Source organism: Panthera tigris, chromosome B2, assembly GCF_018350195.1.
Source record: "Panthera tigris isolate Pti1 chromosome B2, P.tigris_Pti1_mat1.1, whole genome shotgun sequence".
Lineage (NCBI taxonomy): Eukaryota > Metazoa > Chordata > Mammalia > Carnivora > Felidae > Panthera > Panthera tigris.
Genome location: NC_056664.1, coordinates 15,075,500 through 15,081,169, shown reverse-complemented (window position 1 = coordinate 15,081,169; position 5,670 = coordinate 15,075,500).

The following is a 5,670-nucleotide window of genomic DNA, read 5'->3' as shown; positions in this document are numbered from 1 at the left end:
TTGAGAAGAGCAGGAGATACGTGGTTTCCATGGAAAGCTGAGAGCAGGCAAGAGGGGTTTTATGCAAATAAAACAGAATTTGGAAAAGAGGCAAATGCTTCCAAGGGCCCTGTCAGGATTCGGGTAGCCCGGCTCTCTGGAAAACTTTTGAAAAGTGGCTGAATATATATATATATATATATATATATATATATGTATGGTATGTATTATATATTTTATATAATATATATATATATTTTCTCATGTAGTGCTACAGATAGATGGTTGCCTTCGTTGATTAAGAACGAAATATACTAGGGGTGCCTGGCTGGCTCAGTCAGGGGAGCGTGCGACTCTTGATCTTGGGGCTGTGGTTTCGAGCTGCACACTGGGTGTAGAGATTACTTAAAAATAAAATCTTAAAATGGGGCTCCTGAGTGGCTCAGTCGGTTGAGCGTCTGACTCTTTTTTTTTTTTTTAATTTTTTTTTTTTAACGTTTTTATTTATTTTTGAGACAGAGAGAGACAGAGCATGACCGGGGGAGGGTCAGAGAGAGAGGGAGACACAGAATCTGAAACAGGCTCCAGGCTCTGAGCAGTCAGCACAGAGCCCGACGCGGGGCTTGAACTCACATACCGCGAGATCGTGACCTGAGCCGAAGTCGGCCGCTTAACCGACTGAGCCACCCAGGCGCCCCGAGCGTCTGACTCTTGATTTCGGCTCAGGTCATGATCTCACGATTTAGGAGTCTGAGCCCCAGGTCGGTTTTGCAGGTGCAAAGCCTGCTTGGGACTCTCTCTTTCCTTATCTCTCTGCCCCCCCCACCCCGCCATCTCTCTCAAAATAAATAAACTTAAAAAAAAATGAAATACCCTACTTAATGATCCACCAAAAAAAAGGGCATTAAACTAAATAGTAAGTAATTATTTAAGGCCTAAACTTTGAATAAATCTAAGGCTTAGACAGTGACCTTCATGTCAACATCAATCCTTTAATACAAAAACCCCCACATAAAATGAGGAACAGTCACAGTCACTCTGGGATTTATGCGAGGGGCTGGCAGAGTAGAATCCTTCACAGCTTATGCTCATTTCCTTGAAGTTTCTGGATTCCTGCTATGATCTACGTACGTACCTGCTACAATCTATACCCTAGCTATTCAAGTGATTATTGTTTTTTGCTAAGACCCCGCATCTTTCTCAACAAATTCATCTGACTCAGGTGCCTGAGTGGCTCAGTCTGTGGAGCGTCCGACTTCGGCTCAGGTCACGATCTCACGGTTCGTGGGTCTGAGCCCTACATCAGGCTCTGTGCCGTCAGCGTGGAACCTGCTTCAGATCCTCTGTCCCCTTCTCTCTCTGCCCTTCCCCCGTTCACGTGTGCTCTCTCTCAAAAATAAATAAAACATTGGGGAGCACCTGGGTGGCTCAGTCGGTTATGGGTCCGACTTTGGCTCAGGTCATGATCTGACTGCTTGTGAGTTTGAGCCCCACGTCGGGCTCTGTGCTGACGGCTCGCAGATTGGAGCCTGCTTTGGATTCTGTCTCCAGCTCTCTGCCCCTCCCCTGCTGGTGCTCGGTCACTCTCTCTCCGTCTCTCAAATAGAAACTAAAAAATTTAAAAACAAAAATAAAACACTAAAAAATAAACCTGTCCTGGTATGTGTTGGTGTCTTGGCACTCTGGGGAGATGGCGAGGGAAAGGTATTCCTTTGAGTCAGAACGCTTGGGTCTGAATCTGGAGTCACCACGTCTTAGCTGGGCGCTGGTGGGCACATTACTTCGACGGTCACTGCCTTGATTTCCTCATCTGTAAAGAGATTATTTCAGCGCTTACTTCATAGGGACGTGATGAAGATTAAACGAGCACGGAAAGACGTTCGAAATGTGCCTGGAATATGGTAAACAAATGCTCCATAATCATTCCCATTCTCGTGACTGTTCCTGCTGTTACTGTAGAAATGTGGGAACCGTGGCTTGGCAAGCTTCGATGGTTTTCCCAGGAGCATGGCAAGTGGCAAGCTGGGGAGCTGAACCCAGGGCTCCTGACTCATCGCATTAGTGGTTTTGAAATTATCTGCTTAGAAAAACGGGTGTTGAGCAACCACACCGTGATCCTATGCCGCTAAAACAAAACAAAACAATCATGGTTTTATTCATTGGCAGGAAGAAGTTAATGGACTTCTCTCAACCTTAAACTTTTTCCCTTAGAGTTTTCTTAACCTTTGAGGGCTTGCTACTCTTTGGTCTATTAGCACGCGCAGTGCTCATAACCAACGGGAGGCATTCGCATAAATATTAATGGTGAAGACTCGGAAGTTACCGGCCGTGCTCCATTCAACCGCTGTTTGGTTCTCACGCACGCTGACCTTGTTTCTTAATTGCACTCACACCTCGGAAGCAGACTTTCTGCAGGGGCACCTGTCCAGGGTCCGAGTGAAGGGATCGGATACGCCAGTGATTTGCAGCATCCCACAGAGGGCACCACGTTCAGCGGAGAAGGCGATGCCTTCTGGGTCCACCACCCCCTTAACAAGCCTGATGGCCACCAAGCGTGCCATAGCCGACCCTGACTTCTACCGGGTGTCGACTGATTTTTTTACCCGTTTCCCTCAAACCTGCGAATTGCAGATCAAGTATATGTGTTTTGAGGTATTCTTAGAGGAGAGAGTCAGAAAAGAAGGAGCCAGAAAGCTGGGAACAGAGGAGGACAAATGGAGTGGGGGACACATGCCTTCGCCATGCAGCGTAAGGCAACCGAGGCAAAAATAAACCGCAGGACGCCGGGGGTCCAGTGCCTGTTGGAAGTCTACCCTGATCTTTCTGTTTCTAATTTAAATTTAAATTTTTTTTTAACATGCAAGGGACTTTTCTTTCTTAAAAAAAAAAAAAAAGGTTTTTTTTAATGCTTTTATTTATTTTTGAAACAGAGAGAAAGCAGGAGCTGGGGAGGGACAGAGAGAGAGGGAGATAGGACCTGACGTGGATTCCGCGCTGACAGCAACGAGCCTGACGCGGGGCTGGAACTCGTGAGCCGCAAGACCATGCCTTGAGCTGAAGTTGGATGTCCAGCTGACTGAGCCACTCAAGCGCCCCTCTAATTTTGAGAGAGAGAGACAGACAGCAGTGGGGGAGAGGGGCCGAAGGAGAGAGAGAACCTTCAGCAGGCCCCATGCTCAGCACAGAGCCTGATGTGGGGCTTGATCCCATGACCCAGGGGTCATGACCCGAGCCGAAATCAAAAGTCTGACGCTCAACTGACTGAGCCACCCAGGCCCCCCTACCCTGCTCTTTTTAAGGGGAAGGGAGCGGTATCTGGGTTACGCCATGCTTTGCTAAAATAATACCGCAAAGCTGAGGATCTATAACCCTGCAGATTGGGGAAGAGCTTTGAGAAATACATCTGCGTGTGAATTTGTCCATTTGAAGTGATTATCTACTTCTCTTTAAGTGTGCAGGCCGTGTCACTCGCACGCTTAACCAATGCTGTGAATGCCAACCCGACAACCACTGCCAGCTTCCTTCTTCCTTGTCCGCCTCCCACCGGAAGGGCTGCAAAGGCGAAACACTTTTCGCCTTGACTAAAAGGCGAGACACCTATGAGAAGAGCCCTTTTGGAGCTCTCTCTCTTGTTCTGCATGCTGCCACCTGCGGATGTGAGGCCTGGAGCTGTGGCAGCCATATTGTGATCACGTAACCCCAAGGCTGAAGCTGAAGGCCTAACATACAGAGGAAGGGAAGAATGCAAAGATGAGAACAGCTGGATCCTCGAAGGCAACACTGACATGCCAACCCAACCCTGAGGATCACCTGCATTTCTAGACTCAATTAAGCTATAAAAGTCATCTGGCATAAGCCACTGTTTGTTTTATGTTACTTGCCGTTGAAAGCACCCGATCGCTACGACGTAAAAAAAAAAATACTCGTAAGTGCTCTCATGGGTTCGCTGAATACCTTGGTCCCTCAGGTTTCCATCTTTCCTCCGTGAAGTCTCATCACCCTTTTTCACAGATACCACAGAGACACCGCCTCTCAGAATGATGTGAGGCTCACACACCACAAACTACTATAAAGAAGAAATAAAAAAATGCTTCCGTTAGGCACAGACGCTGGCTTTCGTGCAGTAAGGGACACGGTGCCACTCAGCAGCTGTTTCTTCTCTCCTGGGAGGACGGACGTCGTGGGCTCTCAAGTGGCCATGGAAGAACTGTAATATCTTCCAGAGACAGTTAAGTGCCCGAGCTACAACTGGGAGTGCAGCTCCCTGGGCCGATCTTAAGCTTCCAAATCATGAACTGATAGGGGACGCGGAGGATGAAATGGAGAGAAGAATATAAATTAGGACCTTATAAAATACCCACGCCTCGGGGCGCCTGGGTGGCTCAGTCAGTTGGGCGTCTGACTTCTGGTCAGGTCATGATCTTGCGGTGAGTTCGAGCCCCGCGTCGGGCTCTGTGCTGACAGCTCGGAGCCTGGAGCCTGCTTCGGATTCTGTGTCTCCCTCCCTCTCTGCCCCTTCCCCACTCATGCTGTCTCTCTCTCTCTCAAAAATGAATAAACATTAAAAAAAAACCAACCCAGCCTCAACTCCTTCCTCCTGAGAGTGCTGGCCTAGAAATAGTTGTGCGCGTACTTGTAACATGTAAGAGGCTACCCAAGGCCGTTGACGTTGAGGTGCAGATGCCCACATCCTTGTGGGTGGCGGTGGCCCCCGCGAAATCTCCCCAGCCTCCCACAGTCTGTGACCCTCGCGTGAAAGCTGCGGAATTAAGGTAGACGCCACTGGCTGTACGATGTGTGGCAGAGCTCGGCTGGGGAAAGGCGGAGTCTTCGATTCCAGAAAGAAAGCTGTTTCTGGAAAATGCCATCCTTCGAGGCAACGTTCTTATTTTGGAGGACGTCAAAGGCCGGAGGCAAAGCCAAGGCTTTCGTTTTGCCGCACCGCGTGGATGTGAGAGCAGGACCAGGTGGATGGACGCCCCCCACCCGCTTTGTAAACACGGAGGCTGAGTCTGCAAATCATTGGAGGCTTTTTAGCAACTTTAAGGCTCATCCTCAAGTCCAGTTTATTTGACTCTCTACCGTTGGTAGATTTCTGGTTGGAGACCATGAAAGGTACCTAACGTTAATTTATCAGCTATTTCACTTGTCCGCTTTCCCAAGGTGTCCGCTTTCCTCGCATGCACACGCGGTTACACTGAAGGTCGCCTGCACAGTGACTCGCGAAGAGCTCCCTCTTCCAGAGCTGGGACGCTTGCCCAGCGGGTCTCCAGGGAAGGAGCTGCCCCAAGGAAGCACAGCACCCCTCCCTGCACCCTCCTGCTCGGCTGCCACCTTGGCCGCTGGCTTTGGATACGTTCTTCCAGGCTTTGTCCCAGTGGAATGAGCTCTCCAATCACCAAGCCTCGGGGCGTGTGCTGGGCCTTTCCGGTTCTTCACCAGGAAGCTGGTCTGAGAGAGTTGTGCCCACCTGGAGAGAAAGGGGAGGTAAGAGGTGCAGGGAGGAGGTCTGATGGCATTGGAGTCTCGCCCCTCCTGAGCTTTGATCATGTGAGCTAAAGGGGCAGATTCCTTCTTGCTCAGGCTAGCCTGATTTGGATTCCTAACACTCATACTTCTAAAACTTGAGCTTGAAAACCTCATTTCCCCTCAAACAAGCAAAGGGTTTTACACAAGCATGCGGATTCTTTT